Below are 21,585 nucleotides of genomic sequence, written 5' to 3'. Positions count from 1 at the left end.
AGTTGATCAGGACGGAGCCTGTTGGGAATCCTTGCTAGCAGGGGACCAGACACAGAAAGGCAAGCCACACCATTCCAGATTGTGAAGCACAACTGTGAGAGCCAGCCAGAAGAAAGGCTTCTGGCCTGTGTAGGCCCGAAGCTGGCACACTCTGGTTTTAATCTTCAAACAGTGGATCAAGCTTAAAGAAGGCAAGCACAACAACCAATGCTGAAACCCCCCCCCCCACCATCAAAGATTGTCTGCCCAACCTGTCCCCCAGGCCATACCTGTGTGTGGCCCACAGGCTGGCACAGTTGATCAGGACGGAGCCTGTTGGGAATCCTTGCTAGCAGGGGACCAGACACAGAAAGGCAAGCCACACCATTCCAGATTGTGAAGCACAACTGTGAGAGCCAGCCAGAAGAAAGGCTTCTGGCCTGTGTAGGCCCGAAGCTGGCACACTCTGGTTTTAATCTTCAAACAGTGGATCAAGCTTAAAGAAGGCAAGCACAACAACCAATGCTGAACCCCCCCCCCCCCCACCATCAAAGATTGTCTGCCCAACCTGTCCCCCAGGCCATACCTGTGTGTGGCCCACAGGCTGGCACAGTTGATCAGGACGGAGCCTGTTGGGAATCCTTGCTAGCAGGGGACCAGACACAGAAAGGCAAGCCACACCATTCCAGATTGTGAAGCACAACTGTGAGAGCCAGCCAGAAGAAAGGCTTCTGGCCTGTGTAGGCCCAAAGCTGGCACACTCTGGTTTTAATCTTCAAACAGTGGATCAAGCTTAAAGAAGGCAAGCACAACAACCAATGCTGAAACCCCCCCCCCCCACCATCAAAGATTGTCTGCCCAACCTGTCCCCCAGGCCATACCTGTGTGTGGCCCACAGGCTGGCACAGTTGATCAGGACGGAGCCTGTTGGGAATCCTTGCTAGCAGGGGACCAGACACAGAAAGGCAAGCCACACCATTCCAGATTGTGAAGCACAACTGTGAGAGCCAGCCAGAAGAAAGGCTTCTGGCCTGTGTAGGCCCGAAGCTGGCACACTCTGGTTTTAATCTTCAAACAGTGGATCAAGCTTAAAGAAGGCAAGCACAACAACCAATGCTGAAACCCCCCCCCCCCACCATCAAAGATTGTCTGCCCAACCTGTCCCCCAGGCCATACCTGTGTGTGGCCCACAGGCTGGCACAGTTGATCAGGACGGAGCCTGTTGGGAATCCTTGCTAGCAGGGGACCAGACACAGAAAGGCAAGCCACACCATTCCAGATTGTGAAGCACAACTGTGAGAGCCAGCCAGAAGAAAGGCTTCTGGCCTGTGTAGGCCCGAAGCTGGCACACTCTGGTTTTAATCTTCAAACAGTGGATCAAGCTTAAAGAAGGCAAGCACAACAACCAATGCTGAACCCCCCCCCCCCACCATCAAAGATTGTCTGCCCAACCTGTCCCCCAGGCCATACCTGTGTGTGGCCCACAGGCTGGCACAGTTGATCAGGACGGAGCCTGTTGGGAATCCTTGCTAGCAGGGGACCAGACACAGAAAGGCAAGCCACACCATTCCAGATTGTGAAGCACAACTGTGAGAGCCAGCCAGAAGAAAGGCTTCTGGCCTGTGTAGGCCCAAAGCTGGCACACTCTGGTTTTAATCTTCAAACAGTGGATCAAGCTTAAAGAAGGCAAGCACAACAACCAATGCTGAAACCCCCCCCCCCACCATCAAAGATTGTCTGCCCAACCTGTCCCCCAGGCCATACCTGTGTGTGGCCCACAGGCTGGCACAGTTGATCAGGACGGAGCCTGTTGGGAATCCTTGCTAGCAGGGGACCAGACACAGAAAGGCAAGCCACACCATTCCAGATTGTGAAGCACAACTGTGAGAGCCAGCCAGAAGAAAGGCTTCTGGCCTGTGTAGGCCCAAAGCTGGCACACTCTGGTTTTAATCTTCAAACAGTGGATCAAGCTTAAAGAAGGCAAGCACAACAACCAATGCTGAAACCCCCCCCCCCACCATCAAAGATTGTCTGCCCAACCTGTCCCCCAGGCCATACCTGTGTGTGGCCCACAGGCTGGCACAGTTGATCAGGACGGAGCCTGTTGGGAATCCTTGCTAGCAGGGGACCAGACACAGAAACGCAAGCCACACCATTCCAGATTGTGGAGCACAACTGTGAGTGCCAGGCCAGCAACCAAAAAGGGTTACCTTGGCCAAAGCAGCATACCTGTGTGTGGCCCACAGGCTGGCACAGTTGATCAGGACGGAGCCTGTTGGGAATCCTTGCTAGCAGGGGACCAGACACAGAACAGCAAGCCACACCATTCCAGATTGTGAAGCACAACTGTGAGAGCCAGCCAGAAGAAAGGCTTCTGGCCTGTGTAGGCCCAAAGATGGCACACTCTGGTTTTAATCTTCAAACAGTGGATCAAGCTTAAAGAAGGCAAGCACAACAACCAATGCTGAACCCCCCCCCCCCCACCATCAAAGATTGTCTGCCCAACCTGTCCCCCAGGCCATACCTGTGTGTGGCCCACAGGCTGGCACAGTTGATCAGGACGGAGCCTGTTGGGAATCCTTGCTAGCAGGGGACCAGACACAGAAAGGCAAGCCACACCATTCCAGATTGTGAAGCACAACTGTGAGAGCCAGCCAGAAGAAAGGCTTCTGGCCTGTGTAGGCCCGAAGCTGGCACACTCTGGTTTTAATCTTCAAACAGTGGATCAAGCTTAAAGAAGGCAAGCACAACAACCAATGCTGAAACCCCCCCCCCCCACCATCAAAGATTGTCTGCCCAACCTGTCCCCCAGGCCATACCTGTGTGTGGCCCACAGGCTGGCACAGTTGATCAGGACGGAGCCTGTTGGGAATCCTTGCTAGCAGGGGACCAGACACAGAAAGGCAAGCCACACCATTCCAGATTGTGAAGCACAACTGTGAGAGCCAGCCAGAAGAAAGGCTTCTGGCCTGTGTAGGCCCGAAGCTGGCACACTCTGGTTTTAATCTTCAAACAGTGGATCAAGCTTAAAGAAGGCAAGCACAACAACCAATGCTGAACCCCCCCCCCCCACCATCAAAGATTGTCTGCCCAACCTGTCCCCCAGGCCATACCTGTGTGTGGCCCACAGGCTGGCACAGTTGATCAGGACGGAGCCTGTTGGGAATCCTTGCTAGCAGGGGACCAGACACAGAAAGGCAAGCCACACCATTCCAGATTGTGAAGCACAACTGTGAGAGCCAGCCAGAAGAAAGGCTTCTGGCCTGTGTAGGCCCAAAGCTGGCACACTCTGGTTTTAATCTTCAAACAGTGGATCAAGCTTAAAGAAGGCAAGCACAACAACCAATGCTGAACCCCCCCCCCCCCACCATCAAAGATTGTCTGCCCAACCTGTCCCCCAGGCCATACCTGTGTGTGGCCCACAGGCTGGCACAGTTGATCAGGACGGAGCCTGTTGGGAATCCTTGCTAGCAGGGGACCAGACACAGAAAGGCAAGCCACACCATTCCAGATTGTGAAGCACAACTGTGAGAGCCAGCCAGAAGAAAGGCTTCTGGCCTGTGTAGGCCCAAAGCTGGCACACTCTGGTTTTAATCTTCAAACAGTGGATCAAGCTTAAAGAAGGCAAGCACAACAACCAATGCTGAAACCCCCCCCCCCCACCATCAAAGATTGTCTGCCCAACCTGTCCCCCAGGCCATACCTGTGTGTGGCCCACAGGCTGGCACAGTTGATCAGGACGGAGCCTGTTGGGAATCCTTGCTAGCAGGGGACCAGACACAGAAACGCAAGCCACACCATTCCAGATTGTGGAGCACAACTGTGAGTGCCAGGCCAGCAACCAAAAAGGGTTACCTTGGCCAAAGCAGCATACCTGTGTGTGGCCCACAGGCTGGCACAGTTGATCAGGACGGAGCCTGTTGGGAATCCTTGCTAGCAGGGGACCAGACACAGAACAGCAAGCCACACCATTCCAGATTGTGAAGCACAACTGTGAGAGCCAGCCAGAAGAAAGGCTTCTGGCCTGTGTAGGCCCAAAGCTGGCACACTCTTGTTTTAATCTTAAAACAGTGGATCAAGCTTAAAGAAGGCAAGCACAACAACCAATGCTGAACCCCCCCCCCCCCCACCATCAAAGATTGTCTGCCCAACCTGTCCCCCAGGCCATACCTGTGTGTGGCCCACAGGCTGGCACAGTTGATCAGGACGGAGCCTGTTGGGAATCCTTGCTAGCAGGGGACCAGACACAGAAAGGCAAGCCACACCATTCCAGATTGTGAAGCACAACTGTGAGAGCCAGCCAGAAGAAAGGCTTCTGGCCTGTGTAGGCCCGAAGCTGGCACACTCTGGTTTTAATCTTAAAACAGTGGATCAAGCTTAAAGAAGGCAAGCACAACAACCAATGCTGAACCCCCCCCCCCCCCACCATCAAAGATTGTCTGCCCAACCTGTCCCCCAGGCCATACCTGTGTGTGGCCCACAGGCTGGCACAGTTGATCAGGACGGAGCCTGTTGGGAATCCTTGCTAGCAGGGGACCAGACACAGAAAGGCAAGCCACACCATTCCAGATTGTGAAGCACAACTGTGAGAGCCAGCCAGAAGAAAGGCTTCTGGCCTGTGTAGGCCCAAAGCTGGCACACTCTGGTTTTAATCTTCAAACAGTGGATCAAGCTTAAAGAAGGCAAGCACAACAACCAATGCTGAAACCCCCCCCCCACCACCATCAAAGATTGTCTGCCCAACCTGTCCCCCAGGCCATACCTGTGTGTGGCCCACAGGCTGGCACAGTTGATCAGGACGGAGCCTGTTGGGAATCCTTGCTAGCAGGGGACCAGACACAGAAAGGCAAGCCACACCATTCCAGATTGTGAAGCACAACTGTGAGAGCCAGCCAGAAGAAAGGCTTCTGGCCTGTGTAGGCCCGAAGCTGGCACACTCTGGTTTTAATCTTCAAACAGTGGATCAAGCTTAAAGAAGGCAAGCACAACAACCAATGCTGAAACCCCCCCCCCCCCACCATCAAAGATTGTCTGCCCAACCTGTCCCCCAGGCCATACCTGTGTGTGGCCCACAGGCTGGCACAGTTGATCAGGACGGAGCCTGTTGGGAATCCTTGCTAGCAGGGGACCAGACACAGAAAGGCAAGCCACACCATTCCAGATTGTGAAGCACAACTGTGAGAGCCAGCCAGAAGAAAGGCTTCTGGCCTGTGTAGGCCCGAAGCTGGCACACTCTGGTTTTAATCTTCAAACAGTGGATCAAGCTTAAAGAAGGCAAGCACAACAACCAATGCTGAAACCCCCCCCCCCCCCACCATCAAAGATTGTCTGCCCAACCTGTCCCCCAGGCCATACCTGTGTGTGGCCCACAGGCTGGCACAGTTGATCAGGACGGAGCCTGTTGGGAATCCTTGCTAGCAGGGGACCAGACACAGAAAGGCAAGCCACACCATTCCAGATTGTGAAGCACAACTGTGAGAGCCAGCCAGAAGAAAGGCTTCTGGCCTGTGTAGGCCCGAAGCTGGCACACTCTGGTTTTAATCTTCAAACAGTGGATCAAGCTTAAAGAAGGCAAGCACAACAACCAATGCTGAAACCCCCCCCCCCCACCATCAAACATTGTCTGCCCAACCTGTCCCCCAGGCCATACCTGTGTGTGGCCCACAGGCTGGCACAGTTGATCAGGACGGAGCCTGTTGGGAATCCTTGCTAGCAGGGGACCAGACACAGAAAGGCAAGCCACACCATTCCAGATTGTGAGGCACAACTGTGAGAGCCAGCCAGAAGAAAGGCTTCTGGCCTGTGTAGGCCCAAAGCTGGCACACTCTGGTTTTAATCTTCAAACAGTGGATCAAGCTTAAAGAAGGCAAGCACAACAACCAATGCTGAAACCCCCCCCCCCACCATCAAAGATTGTCTGCCCAACCTGTCCCCCAGGCCATACCTGTGTGTGGCCCACAGGCTGGCACAGTTGATCAGGACGGAGCCTGTTGGGAATCCTTGCAAGCAGGGGACCAGACACAGAAAGGCAAGCCACACCATTCCAGATTGTGAAGCACAACTGTGAGAGCCAGCCAGAAGAAAGGCTTCTGGCCTGTGTAGGCCCAAAGCTGGCACACTCTTGTTTTAATCTTAAAACAGTGGATCAAGCTTAAAGAAGGCAAGCACAACAACCAATGCTGAAACCCCCCCCCCCCCACCATCAAACATTGTCTGCCCAACCTGTCCCCCAGGCCATACCTGTGTGTGGCCCACAGGCTGGCACAGTTGATCAGGACGGAGCCTGTTGGGAATCCTTGCAAGCAGGGGACCAGACACAAGAAAAGCAAGCCACACCATTCCAGATTGTGAAGCACAACTGTGAGAGCCAGCCAGAAGAAAGGCTTCTGGCCTGTGTAGGCCCAAAGCTGGCACACTCTGGTTTTAATCTTAAAACAGTGGATCAAGCTTAAAGAAGGCAAGCACAACAACCAATGCTGAACCCCCCCCCCCACCATCAAACATTGTCTGCCCAACCTGTCCCCCAGGCCATACCTGTGTGTGGCCCACAGGCTGGCACAGTTGATCAGGACGGAGCCTGTTGGGAATCCTTGCAAGCAGGGGACCAGACACAGAAAAGCAAGCCACACCATTCCAGATTGTGGAGCACAACTGTGAGAGCCAGCCAGAAGAAAGGCTTCTGGCCTGTGTAGGCCCAAAGCTGGCACACTCTTGTTTTAATCTTAAAACAGTGGATCAAGCTTTAAGAAGGCAAGCACAACAACCAATGCTGAAACCCCCACCCCACCATCAAACATTGTCTGCCCAACCTGTCCCCCAGGCCATGCCAAGAATAAACTGCAACACCTTTTTGCAGAGGCAGGCCACAGCAGCACATTGCCCAGCATCAAAAAAATTTACAAAAATTTTAAAAAGGCCTACCAGGTGTCCTCTCAGGATGTCCAGCACAGTTGATCCTCCAGGCAGATGTCCTCCAGGCTCCAGGTGCAGTCTCTCTTCTTCTCCTCTCTCGGTCACAGCTCAGCAGCAGCAGCAACAGAAGTGTTCCAGACAGTCTTGCTCCAAATTTAAATCCCCTGCTGCAGCCTCAGCCAAAGATTTAAATCTATTGGCTGGCATGAGAATGCAGCAGTGGGATTGGTGACTCCTAAAGTCCCCAGTCCCCTGCCTTTCCCCACCCACACTCCAAGAGCCACCCTCCTCCTGCTCCCCCTCCCCTACCTGTTAGTTTTGGCGGGAATCTCTGCTGCTTTGCAAATGCAAAGTGCAATGCAATGCTTGCACCTTGCATTTGCAAGGCAAAGCAGGATTCCCTATCCTCCTTTGCAAGAGGGGTGGGGGGTGACAGAAGGAGTGAGTGATTCACTCCTTCTCCCCCCCTCCCCTCTTCTAAGAGCCTGCAGGAAGCCTTTGCTTCCAGCAGGATTTTGCTAGCCGCTTGCTAAGGCAAACGGCTAGCAAAATCAAAATGGCGATTCTCGAATGCCGAAAGAATGCCGAAAGAATCCCGAAACGTTTCGGGTTTTTCTTTCGGCAATCCCGAAACGTTTCGGCATTCCCCGAAACGTTTCGGGATTCTTGAAGAATGCCGAAACACTTTTGTTTCGGCATTCTTTCGGCATTCAGAATGCCGAAACGCACATCCCTACTGGCAACAACAGCCTTTGTAGGCTGGAGCAGGCAAGGGGCGGGGCCGGGCAGATGGAAAAGCCCAGCCCTTGATGGAAGAAGCTCCCTTGGCAGTGGCAGCACCAGCAGTGCAGGCAGACCTCTGGCAACAACAGCCTTTGTAGGCTGCAGCAGGCGAGGGGCGGGGCCGGGCAGATGGAAAAGCCCAGCCCTTGACGGAAGAAGCTCCCTTGGCAGTGGCAGCACCAGCAGTGCAGGCAGACCTCTGGCAACAACAGCCTTTGTAGGCTGCAGCAGGCGAGGGGCGGGGCCGGGCAGATGGAAAAGCCCAGCCCTTGATGGAAGAAGCTCCCTTGGCAGTGGCAGCACCAGCAGTGCAGGCAGACCTCTGGCAACAACAGCCTTTGTAGGCTGGAGCAGGCAAGGGGCGGGGCCGGGCAGATGGAAAAGCCCAGCCCTTGATGGAAGAAGCTCCCTTGGCAGTGGCAGCACCAGCAGTGCAGGCAGACCTCTGGCAACAACAGCCTTTGTAGGCTGGAGCAGGCAAGGGGCGGGGCCGGGCAGATGGAAAAGCCCAGCCCTTGATGGAAGAAGCTCCCTTGGCAGTGGCAGCACCAGCAGTGCAGGCAGACCTCTGGCAACAACAGCCTTTGTAGGCTGGAGCAGGCAAGGGGCGGGGCCGGGCAGATGGAAAAGCCCAGCCCTTGATGGAAGAAGCTCCCTTGGCAGTGGCAGCACCAGCAGTGCAGGCAGACCTCTGGCAACAACAGCCTTTGTAGGCTGCAGCAGGCGAGGGGCGGGGCCGGGCAGATGGAAAAGCCCAGCCCTTGATGGAAGAAGCTCCCTTGGCAGCAGCTATTTTCATTAGCTTTTGAGGACCACAGTTCTCTTCATCAGATGCAACTTTATTGTAGCATAAGCTTTCGAGAGCCACAGCTCTCTTTGTCAGATGTATCCAACGAAGAGAGCTGTGACTCTCAAAATCTTATGCTACAATAAAGTTGGTTAGTCTTAAAGGTGCTACTGAACTCTTTGCAGTTTTGCAGGCTAACACGGCTAACTCCTCCGGATCTATTATTTCCATTGTTATTCATTGGGGTCTTCGATACCCCTATTCCTCTGGTTGTGAGTTGCCCACCCTTTGGGTTTCTGATGCAGCACAAAGCAGCTTCGTGTGTCCCACGTGTGTCAGCCAAAGTGATCAAACTCTTCATTGCTCATAACCTAAGAACTGCTGGAGTACATCAGTAAGGTGGTGTGACCCAGGCAACCTCCGGCTCCAATTGCAAACCCAACAGCACTCTCAAGACCCTCCTATTGCCCACTTAGGAAAGCAGGGATGCAAGTTGATGCTGAAATAATGGGCTCTATTCTGCTCCTCCACTAAGTAATGGCTGTGCCTTTTTTGCCTCAAGGATACTTCATTTAGTGTAAGAAGTTCTGAAGAATCGTAGAATCATAGAGTTGGAAGGGACCTCAAGGGTCATCTAGTCCAACCCCCTGCACAATGCAGGAAATTCACAACTATCTCCCCTCCCCACACTCCCAGTGACCCTTGCTCCATGCCCAGAAGATTCTAACCTTAAACGGGCTCCATCGGGAATAACGAACTGTTAGCTAAACCAGAGAATCACCCAGAGGTTAAGAAACAAAATCCTATGTATCCTACGAATTTTTTTATAAATGTTTAGTTTTTAATATTTTTAGTTTTTCTTATATATTAAAGTGCAAAAGTGCTATCAACGTGCATACACACACAAAATACAATAAATTCATATGCCTAATAATCAAACCATTCCATTATACTAAAAATTTATATAAAATTCATAGGACACGTAGGATTTTGTTCCTTAACCTCTGTGCCATGCCCAGAAGATGGCAAAGATTCCTTGGGCGGAATGAAGGTGCTGTCGTTCACTAAGCAGGATACAACCCAGTTATATGTGAAGAACTCTGGATATTCGGGATGTGAAATGCAAGAATGAACTAGGGTTGCTAGTTCCAAGTTGGAAAATTCCTGGAGATTTGCAGGAGGGAGCCTGGAGAGGTTGGGATTGGGGGAGGGAAGGGGCATCAGTAGGTTATAATGCCACACAGTCCTTCCTCCAAAGCTCCCATTTTCTCTAGGGAAACTGATCTCTGTGGCATGAAGATCAGCTGTAATTCTAGGAGATCTCCAGCCACCACCTGGAGGTTGGCAACACTAGCATGAACTTTTATTATTATTCTACAAGGCTAAATTTTCAAATCCAGGATTCACCTTCAAATCACAAGATTCGAAATTGATTCATCTGAAATGTGGCACTGAAGGAAAGTTCTGCGGATACCGTGGACGGCCAAAAAGACAAATAAGTGGGTTCTAGATCAAATCAAGCCTGAATTCTCCTTAGAAGCTAAAATGACAAAACTGAGGCTATTGTACTTTGGTCACATCATGAGAAGACAAGGTTCTCTGGAAAAGTCAATAATAAAAGTGAAAGGCAGTAGGGAAAGAGGAAGACCTAAAACGAGGTGGCTTGACTCAATTAAAGAAGCCATGTCCTCCAGTTTGCAGGATCTCAGCAAGTCTATTAATGACAGGACGTTTTATAATAACAATAGCAATAGCAATAGCAGTAGCAATAGCAACAGCAATGACGATGACAACGACGACAATAAAATAACAATTTATATACCGCCCTTCAGGATGACTTAACACCCACTGAGAGTGGTTTACAAAGTATGCCACTATTATCCCCACAACAAAACACCCTGTGAGGTGGGTGGGGCTGAGAGAGCTCTGAGAGAGCTGTGACTAGCCCAAGGTCACCCAGCTGGCTTCAAGTGGAGGAGTGGGGAATCAAACCCGGCTCTCCAGATTAGAGTCCCATGCTCTTAACCACGACACCAAACTGGCTCTCATGGAGGCCTTTTGGAGGTCTTTCCTTCATAGGGTCGCCATGACTGCACATCACGCACACAGGGTGGGCAACCTTCAAGTGGGACCTGGAGTTCTAAAATTACAACTGATCGCCAGGATCTAGAGATCAGTCCCCCTGGAGAAAATGGCTGCTTTGGAGGGTGAACTCAATGGCATTATATCCCTGTGGAGTTCCCTCCCCTCCCCAAACCCTGCCCTCCCCAGGCTTCATCCCAGATCTGTTGGGATTTTCCTACCTGGTGCTGGCAACACAAGAGCTAAAAACTGTATATTTTGAGCATTATTTTCCCCTCAGAATGACCACATCTGCTTCTCACCAGGAGCCACAACAGAGTTCCAAACTAGAGTTGGGCACGAACCATGAAAATTCTGAACCATTCGGTTTGTGGTGTTTCATGAACCACGAACCACCAACTTTCATGAAATTGCCCCGGTTCACGAACCGGTTTGTTCAGTTCATGAAAATGTCACTTCCGGGTCAGCAAAAGGTCTGCAGAGAGGCCACCCCACCCCCGTTGCCTAGGAAACTGATTGATTGGTGCAAGGCTGTCTCCAATGATGAAACGAACTACAAACCAAATGAACTAGGCTAAAATTCATCACAGTTCGTGAGAAATGAGTTCCCACAAACCGCTGGTTCGCAAACCATGAACTAGCCTGGTTCATGACAAACTTCAGTTTGTGCCCACCTCTGTTCCAAACTATCAGCAGGCAGCTGCCGCGGGGAACCCATGGAGATTTCCAGGTCCCATCTGAGTGTCGCAACCTTACAAAGGCCCCAGAATATAAGTACACGAATGAAATAATGGGACTGGCTCCCAAAAGTGACCCTGGCTAAGGCAAAGATCAATTAAAATAACATTTCCATGAGGTATTTATCTGAACCGGAGAAAAGGGCGCTTGCCTAGTTCCTCTTGTCCCGCTGGACACCGGCAGCTGGCAGCCAGAAGGAAGCGACCCCACGGAGGTCTCTCTCATTCAGCTCCCATGGCAATTAGGTGCCCACAGACAGATGCCTCGTCTTTTTTGTCTATTCTGTCTTAACCCCACCACCGATATAGTTTACATTTGCTGGCTGGTCTTTGACAGGCAGAGCATTTTTTTCCAGAGGGCTTTGGAGAGATGCACAGCGGACTTTGTGGGGAAAGCAAGGAGCTTCTCTTCTCAAGCAGACAAAGTCAGTTTTAAAAATAATTATCCATTGCCCGGTGCTGTTTCGTTGGCTTTAGTTCCCTGTCAGAGGCATTCAGATGGTTTATTTGCACAAAAGGAAGACAAGACTTAGGGCTGCTCCCTGTCATGCAACTCCTGTTTTTCGAGAGCGGAAAATTTAGAAGGAGGGGTCAGAGACAAGAGCGAACACAAATCTCTTTACAATGCTTTCTCTCTCTCTCTCTCTTCAGAGTGAAATTTCATCCTCGAGGTATCTATTTGGTACATAACTTCCGTGGCACATAAACAAGGCAAGCAGCCATCACGCATGATGTGTTTATTTTTCTTTTAAAAGGGCTGCTGGCACCTAAATTGTGCTTTTTTCAATGAAGTCTCATTCCACACACTGCTGGGCTACTTAAGAACAAAACACTGAAGCACACAGATGCATTTCCAGTTTCTCGAAGCATATGTTGTATCCTACCACTGCACTCAGCTAAGGGCAGCGCTTCCTCGGGCAAGCGAGGAGCCTTCCCTTGCGTCAGACACAAAACCTCCCTGCACTTGAGGAAGCTAATGCCATTAGCTGAGCGGAGTGATAGGATACAGCCCCCCTGTTTAAAGGGAATTTATCCCCCATTCAGTTGCCAACTTCGAGGTGGGGGCTGAAGATCCCAGACCACAGAGATCAGTTCCCCTAGAGAACATTTATTTTATTTTATTTTATTAAAACATTTGTCAGCTTCCTTTCCTCCAAAGGAGCTCAACACGGCTAAACCGCATAATTAAAATGCAGTAAAAAAATACATTAAAAGACTATGCAAAATAAAGCAGTCTTCAGCAGCCTCCTGAAGCTAGAGAGTGAGGGGGCCAAGCACTGCCCCCTGGGCAGACCGTCCCACAACTGTGGCGCTGCCACTGAAACGGCCCTGTCCCGTGTACCCGCCAACTGAGCTTCTTGGGTTGATGGGACAGTCAGCAGGGCCTCTCCCTGGGATCTTGAGTCCCGGGCAAGAACATATGGGAGAAGATGGTCCTTCATATACCCTGGTTCTAAGTCATTTAGGGCTTTAAAGGCCAAAACCAACACCTTGAATAGGGCTCGGGAGTGAATCAGCAGCCAGTATAGTTGCAGTAATAGCAGGGTCACATGCCAATAGCTGGCCCTGACCAGCAATTTGGACACAGCTTTCTGCACCAGTTGCAGCTTCTGAACCATCTTCAAGGGTGGCCCCAAGTAGAGCATATTGCAGTAGTCCAGTCAAGATTTAACTAAGGCAAGGATCACTGTGGCTAGATCTGAATGAACCAGGAATGGATGCAGCTGGTGCACCAGCTGGGCAAACATTTCCAGGTCCCTCAGTCTTTCCTCGCAGGGCTGATTATCCTGGTTGCTCTCTGCTGCACCCGTTCCAATTGGTCCACATCCTTTTTGAAGTGAGGCCTCCAGAACTGCACACCATACGCCAAGTGGGGCCTGACCAAGGCTGTATAGAGAGGGGCTATGACCTCCTGCGATTTCGATGCTATGGCCCCTTTGATACAACCCAGGATTGAATTAGCCTTTTTTGCCACCGCAAACACTGACTGCTCATATTCAGTTTACAGTCCACTCTTACCCCAAGGTCCCTTTCACATATACTACTGCCCAGAAGTGTATCCCCCATCCAGTATTTGTGCTTCTCATTTTTGTGGCCCAGGTGTAATACTGTGCACTTGTCTTTGTTGAATTGCATCCTATTCACAGCTGTCCACTTCTCCAAAGTATTCAAGTCTTTTTGAATCTTCTTGGGTGTTTGCCACTCCTCCCAATTTGGTATCATCAGCAAATTTAATGAGCAGCCCTTCCACTCCTTCATCCAGATCATTGATAAAAATATTGAAAAGTACTGGGCCCAAAACCGAGCCCTGCGGCACCCCACTGGACACCTCCCTCCAATCTGATGAAACGCCGTTGACCACCACTCTTTGAGTGCGGTCTTCTAACCAGTTCCCTATCCACCGAACTGTCCTATAGTCCAGTCCACAGTCTTCCAGTTTGCCCATCAGAATGTCACGGGGGACCTTATCAAAAGCTTTACTGGGTCAATGACATCTTGTTATTTGGACCCGTACACAGTATTCCGAATGCAGCCACACCAGAGGTCTATTCTATGCCCTTTTCTGTTTTATGGACGGCTTTGATGCTGCTTTTGTTTAATGGTTTGTTCTTTAATGTCTTGCTTTTTAACAGTTTGATTTATAAACTGTGGTTTTTAGTCGTAAGTTGCCTCGAGCAGGATTCTGTAGCAAGAGCATAGAAGTATAACCCCATTTAGAGTACCAATAGGGTTTGTTCCAAATGTGCAACTTGCATTATTTTAATGCAGTTCTTGCAACACCCTTGCAGGTGGGAGGGGGCTGCTCCACTAAGGGCAGCACTGACCCTTGTCCAAGAAGCCGTTGTGTGCCTGAAGATAGCTCCCTGGGCTGGAGGCAGGCCCTGCCATTAGCAAAGCATAACCCTTGGGTAAAGCCCACAATGTGGTCCTTCTGAGATATAGAGAAAGAGGCCCTGTTTTCACTTTGTCAGAAAATAAATTAATTGGTAGGTGTTCTCCCTTTGGATGAAACATAATTAACTATTTGGAATGTTCTCACTCGAGGGAGGGAAAGAAAAAAAATACATTTCAATTAAAAAACAACCTACTTTATTAAGTTAAAATTCAATTCCAGATTTTCATTACATGAAGCCGCCTGAAAGCACACCGCTGATATTTCACATCTGCTCGCAGATATCGGAGTGGTATGTGGTACGCTGCTCACAGCATCGCTTACGGGGTGTTGCAGGGAGAAGAGAGAAAATCTGGAAATACAATTTGATCAGCCAATTCATTTGCACCGCAACCTTCCTCCTCAACAAAGGAAATGAAAAGGACACACCAGACATTTGCTTCTATACCTCCCTGCTCCCTGCTCCCTTGAGGAGCAAGCCAAGGCGGCAGAGATGGCTTTCAAAGTCCTATCTTGAAAAAGAATTTTCCTCACCCTTCTTCCAAAAGGGTGGGTAAAGGGCAGGGCTTTTTTTCCAGCAGGAACACGGTGGAACAGAGTTCCGGAATGTCTTGAAAATGGTCACATGGCTGGTGGCCCCGCCCCCTGATCTTCAGACAGAGGGGAGTTGAGATCACCCTCCGCGCCGCGCTGAGCGACGCAGAGGGCAATCTAAACTCCCCTCTGTCTGGAGATCAGGGGGCGGGGCCACCAGCCATGTGACCATTTTCTCCGAGGGCAACCCACTGAGTTCCACCACTTCTTTTCCCGAAAAAAAAGCCCTGGTAAAGGGTAAACATATTTATGCTTTCACCATTTTATCTTGATAACAACCCTCCAGGGTAGGTTCAGCTGAGAGGAAAGGGGAGTAGGATTTTATTCTTGGATTTGAAGTTTCTAGTGCAGCGCTCTAACCATTACAGAATCCTGTTTCTCTGAAAATACCTTTACATCCATGTTCCACCGTGGTCCATAGGATGAATGCCCTCAAAAAGTTATCACTAATTCATTTTTTAAAAAACAACATGCATACCAGATTTCTGCATTTAAGGAAAGATTGATCGATCGATCGTCCACCTTTCTCGCTGAGACTCAGTACAGATTATATAACGTAAGTCAGTACAATCAATAGGACGAGGAGACATCTATTAACCATTCAATAAGTCTGGGATTGCAGAAACCTGAACCAAGGCATAAGAATTAAAAATGACGTGTTCAACAAAGCAAGAAATGGCATTATGTAAGTAGAAATATAACGCAGTGGGAATAAGATAAAAAACAAACAGGAACAGATCATACAAATCAGTAGCACAAATCACCGCCCCATTCCCTCTATGAAAGCACTTTTCTGAATCATTGTTATAATTTTAGCCCTATTTCTTTAGAAAAAGGCCCCTGACCCGGGCAGTTCTGTTTTATGCAGTTTGTGGGAAGCCAAAAAGGCAGGAGGAGGCCCCTTTCCGACTTCCTCAGGCACTCCCCGCCACTGCTGTGCGGCTGAGGGAACCCAACTTGTTAAAAACCTGAAGGTATGGTTCAGCTTTCATTGTGCGGCTCTGGGCTAGATATTCTTTTTCCCTGAAAGCAGATCTCCAGGATTTTCAAGTCATTTGTGATGGACTGGATGGCATGCAGGACTGGGGGATCCCATGGCTAAATCTCACCCCTCAGGGCTCAATTAACGTGGAATCATAGAATCATAGAATCATACAGTTGGAAGGTACCTTCAGGGTCATCTAGTCCAACCACCTGCACTGTGCAGGAAATTAACAATTACACCCCCCACACACACACACACACAGAGTGACCCCTGCTTCATGCCCAGAAAATGGTAACACACCATCAGGATCCTTAGGCAAACTGACCTGGGGGAAATTGCCATCTGATACCAAGGTGGCAATCGGCCTTACCCTGGGTATGTAAGAAGGGCCACGAGAACTAAGCACTGATGCAACCCTTCCTGCCATCCCTCTCATGATCTGCCCAGGTTCACAGAAACAGCATGGCTGCCCGATGGCCACCAAGCCTCTGCTTAAAAACCTCCCAAAAAGGCAAGCCCACCACCTCCCAAAGAAGCCTACTCCACTGATCCAGAGGAGTTAGCCGTGTTAGTCTGTAGAAGCAAAATAGTAAAGAGTCCAGTAGCACCTTTAAGACTAACCAACTTTACTGTAGCATAAGCTTTTAAGAACCACAGTTCTCTTCGTCAGATGCATGGAGGGTATGAAGAAACTGGTCAGATATATATAGGTGGAGAGGGGAGGGGGGAGTAGATGCAATCAGTTACTTCTGATAATGAGAGAACCATTCATAGTCTCTATTCAATCCAAGTCTGACTGAGTCAAATTTACATAGGAATTCCAATTCAGCAGCTTCCACTGAGGGACTGCTCCGTCAAAAAGCTTTTCCTAATGTTTTGCCAAAAACTCTTTTGGTTTAATTTCAACACATTGGTTCTGATGGTAGATGATCCATAAATGGAGCTTTCAGTGGGTAGGAACAGACATTGAACTTGGGAGAGTAATTCTCTGTCAACCTTACCTACCCTACAACTTTACTTACTTTTACTTTATTTGGTGTTTAGCTCTCCCTCCCCACAAGCGGGCTCGGGACAGGCTATAACATTCATAAAATACCTAATTATATAAATCCAATTAAAATCATATCATAAAATCATCACTCAGATGGCCTATTGCACATTCCTGCCTTCAAATACAAAGAGGGAGACACTCGGATGGACAGGATGTCATTGGATAGGAGAAGGCGACGGGAGGCTCAATGATAGTCCTAATACTGGCCTCAACCATGTGCCTGGTGGAACATCTCCATCTTGCAGGCCCGCCAAAATGATACCTGGGCCGATTCCAGACGGCCCTCCCTGTCCCGAAACGTTGCGCATCGTCGCGTGGAAAACGCGAAATACCGCGTTTTCTCGCGCGAGTTTTGCGCGACGTCGTGCAAAACTCGCGCGAGAAAACGCGATATTTCGCATTTTCTGCACGACGACGCACAACGTTTCGGGATGGGGAGGGCCGTCTGGAATCGGCCCAGATCTTGGCGAGCCCAAGTGTCTAGTGATGAAGGGAAGAAAAGAAACTCTCGCATAGTGCCTTGAGCACTTCTGATAAAAGGTGGGGTTAAACTGAGTAGACATATATTTTTTCACCCCTTTGAGCTGAAGATTCTGGGTTTGGACAGTGGAATTCCTACATGCAAAGCAGGCCACCTGTGTGATAGAGACCCTCTAATAGGCCAAATGGTCTGGGATTTGAATCCAGAACGTCTCAAAATGAATACATTTCAACTCTCCCCCGCATCCTACCGGCTTTGAAAAAGCAAACACTTTTGTTGGTTCATTAATGATTCAGCTAGCTTGACCTCCTCTGTTTAGCAAGTGCCTGGCCGTTGTGGGCATGTGAGCAAGTCACCGTCTTTGCTGTTGCTGTTTATCAGGGTCAAAGACGGTGGCTGTGATGTGATGAGATGTCTTTTTTAGAGCTGAGCCAGCGCTGACAAGCTCACACCGCACGTGCTTGTGCATTGGTTTTGGCAATTTTTCAGGGATTGCTGGAAAGAAAGGCAAGATTTCCTCTTGTCTGGAAGCTTTGCACTGAATAAGTTTGGTTTTCCCAGGAAGTTAGGATCAGCATAGAATCATAGAATCATAGGGTTGGAAGGGACCTCTACGGTCATCTAGTCCAACCCCCCCCCCCCACGCACACACACAAAATGCAGGAACTTCACAACTATCCATGTGACCAAAAGCTCCTGATCTCAGGCTGAAATAGCTTCTCCCCTCTCACGAATGTCGCATACAGCTAAAACTGACTGGCTATGCGGAGACACATCATCACCATATTCATGATCTGACTGAGATATCCAACTCGATGGCATTCATGCAGTGAAGGGGAATGAAGACGTAGCCACAGAAAGCATGGCACAGTATCCGATCAGCAAAGAATGAGTGCAAAATGTATCCATCTGCATTTTATTTTTTGATATATCACAAAATCTGGTTATTTTCCCTATTTACCACTGATGATATGACTCTTTGGTGGCAGTGGCTTCAAACCATGGCCGTTTCCAGACGGCTTACCTGCCCTCGGAACGTCGCACCACGTTGCGGGGGAAATGCAAAATATTGCGTTTTCTCGTGCGAGTTTTGCGTTTTCCCCACAACGTGGCGTGACGTTCCGGGGGCAGGTAATCCGTCTGGAAACGGCCCATGCTTGGTTTAGAAAATTATGAATTTGGAGTTGGAAGGCACTACTTTGAGTCTTTTTTTGTCCCAGATTTGAAGAGATGATTTTACAAAGGGACTGTTATGTATAGCAGTTGCCCTGTGTGTGGAGGTTTTCCATACTCACGCCTGTATGTTGTTGTGGGTCATATATGTCTGTTCAATGCTTTTCCAGTCTACCATGTGTATGGGGCTTAACATTATCAATATATATTTTTAGTTGCATTGCTTCATAGTAAAGCTTTAGGTGTGGAAGATTCAGACCTCCCAGCTTATAAAGTCTTTTTAAGATGCTCACCATTATAATTCTATTGCAATCACAGTTAAAGTTTTTTTTTTTTAAAGAATGAGTAGTTAATTATTTATTTTTTCAGGACCTCAAAACAGTTTTCACTGCCAAAATAGGGGGGGAAATGGAATAAATATTAGTGTTTTCTTCCAAAATCGGCAACTGTGTGAGTTCTGGAAGAAACAAACAAGGATCAGTTCAGGGACCCTCCATTTGAATTTCCATTAGTCAAATGACAGAAAGGTTTCACCTTCCTAGCTGTGAAAATATTTTGCAGACTTAATTTTAGAGGAAATTAAAACCTGAATTCCTTTGTGCAGAAGGGGGGAAAATAAAAGTTGAGCCTGTTAGAATAATGCACCATTTAGCCTTCAGTTATGGCACCGGGAAGACAGGGGTATTACGGCGCAGCGGACTGGAGAGAACCAGAATTAGTTCACTCAATTAAGTCATGATTAATTTATGGTAGATCTTGTTCTCCTGAGTCTATAAAAACAAAGACTTTAGTTAACTGGCAGCATTTAGTTTAATAAAAGTAAAGTCTTTCAAGACAACTTCAGGAGAGCCAAAGAGAACGAGAAAAAGGGGGGAACCATCCCATCGCTGACAAAATCAATAGACAGCAGGATTCTTCTTTAATGTGTGTCAGTGTAAGTTAAAATAACTTTACAGCCTAATAAAAAAAGGGATGCACCTTTCGAACGGAGCAGCGGATTCTCAGGATCTTGATGAAACAGCTAATCTGGCAGCTCGCATCAAACGTGTATCACATCTCAAATGAAGAATCCGCAGCCAATCCTCGCCTGGAAGTTTTCGCCTACCTCCTGATGGGAGTGTGAAGAAAGGTGCTCTATTGACAGTTGAATCCCATTAAAGCAGTTTCACTTACACCTGTGAACAGGCTTTGATTACTCTAATGATCCCCGCACAACAGATGCAAATTGCTTGCTGGGTTTTTTAATTGCACAAAATGAATGCGGGAGGACCCTCGTCTTGGATTGCCACAATTTGCTCCTTCTGTTTGAGAGCAACACCAAGCTCCTCCTGTGCCCTCCCTACTCGTGCCAATGTTTAGGAGAATGTTCTGGAGAGGGACGGGCAAGCCTTGCACCCCATTGGTTCCGATCCAGAAATTACCTGGGACACAACTTGCCCTTTTTCTCCCCGTGTGCAAGCACCTGTTTAGTAAGATACGAAGTTGTTTGCGAGGACTTGTTGATCCATCAGTTCAAGTATGACCGGCAACAGCTCTTCAGGGTCCTGTTACTTGTGCTTTTTCCAGCCGTGCTACACAAGATCCTTCAACCGAATCTCAGTGATCCTTTAACCATAGCAGCCAAGGGCGGAACTTGAGGCTTTCTGCACATTTCAAGATCACTCTCAGAGGTCTGATCAGGCAGACGTTACCGAGAGTACATCTCCAGGTTCATGTTACCCATTGCAGCATAAGCGTTCGAGAACCACAGTTCTCTTTGTCAGATGCATCATCAGCTTTCGAGAACCACAGCTCTCTTCGTCAGATGCACCATCAGCTTTCGAGAACCACAGCTCTCTTCGTCAGATACATCTGACGAAGAGAGCTGTGGTTCTCGAAAGCTTATGCTACCATAAAGTTGGTTAGTCTTAAAGGTGCTACTGGACTCTTCGCTATTTTACAACTACAGACTAACATGGTGAACTCCAATTGTTGCCAAGTAGGCCCCCTCCCCTGCTTTAAGGCCTGCCATGAACTGTGTTAAAGTTTCCTGCGTTGCTGTTTTACTGCTGCACCAAAGACTGCCCTGCACGTGTGCGCTCTAAATACACGTGTCAGTTTCCTGCCTGCGTGTCAATTGCCTTGCTGCTACAATAGACTGTGTAGTTTACTGACTCCATGTTTGGTTAACTGCACAAAGGACTCTCTTCCTGGGCAGCCCTGCCCTGACCTGTATCTGGACTTCCCAGTGTGTGTTTGGACTGTGTTACAAGTATGCCTCGTGCCTGCAGTGCCATCTGCCACGGACCGTGCCTGTTCCCTGCTTTGGACTGTGTTTTAAGTGCTGTTCCCCCTGCCTCCATGGAAGCCTGCCTCATATGGGCCCAAGCCGCTGCTAGCAGCCGGGCGCCTGCCGGGGAAACCTCCAGCAAGCCTGGCTAGGCGCTCCCTGGTCAGTTCCCACCTGGAGCCTCCCGCGGGCCGGTCCCCAAGCTTGCCCTCACTACCGGGCAGCCTGCTATCCAGCCCCAGCTATGCCCAGCCGGCATCCATGTTCTTAGGCAGCCAGAAGACCCAGGGAAGAAGCCTGCTTTGGGAAGCCATTTCAGAGAAGCGAGCACACCACGTCCGCAGCGAGAGTACCTCGCCCCGCTCTGCATATCTTAGGAGCCGCCCCGGAGAAGGAACTAAGTGCCGACAATCCCAAGCACTTAGAGAATGCATCTCAAAGAAACCTCCGCATTCCAGAAGCTGATGACATCAGGACAAGCCCTGTCCGCTGGAACATCCTTTCAGCCCACTCGGATTTCCCCCTCCCTCTTTTGTCCCCTCTTCCTGAGGTGTCACTTATCACAATCAGATTACCAAAGTGGCCCATCCAAGCCATTCAGTAGCCCATTAGAACCTTTGTTTTAATCTGTGAGAACCACCAAGTAAAGCACCAGCCCCAGGGTACGTTTTGGGGTATTTAAGCTGGTCTCTCAGACCACACGTTGCTTAGGCCATTCCTATCCAGACCCCCCCCCCTTGCTGTCCGTGGCTTAGGCCATTCCCATCCAGAACCCCTCGCTGTCTGTGGCTTAGGCCATCCTATCCAGAACCCCTTGCTGTCCGTCTGTGGTCCCAGTGCTGGCATTGGGCCACCTCGC

The sequence above is a fragment of the Eublepharis macularius genome, chromosome 2 (assembly GCF_028583425.1).
Source record: "Eublepharis macularius isolate TG4126 chromosome 2, MPM_Emac_v1.0, whole genome shotgun sequence".
Classification (NCBI taxonomy): Eukaryota; Metazoa; Chordata; class Lepidosauria; order Squamata; family Eublepharidae; genus Eublepharis; species Eublepharis macularius.
Note: the sequence above shows the minus strand (reverse complement) of the source record.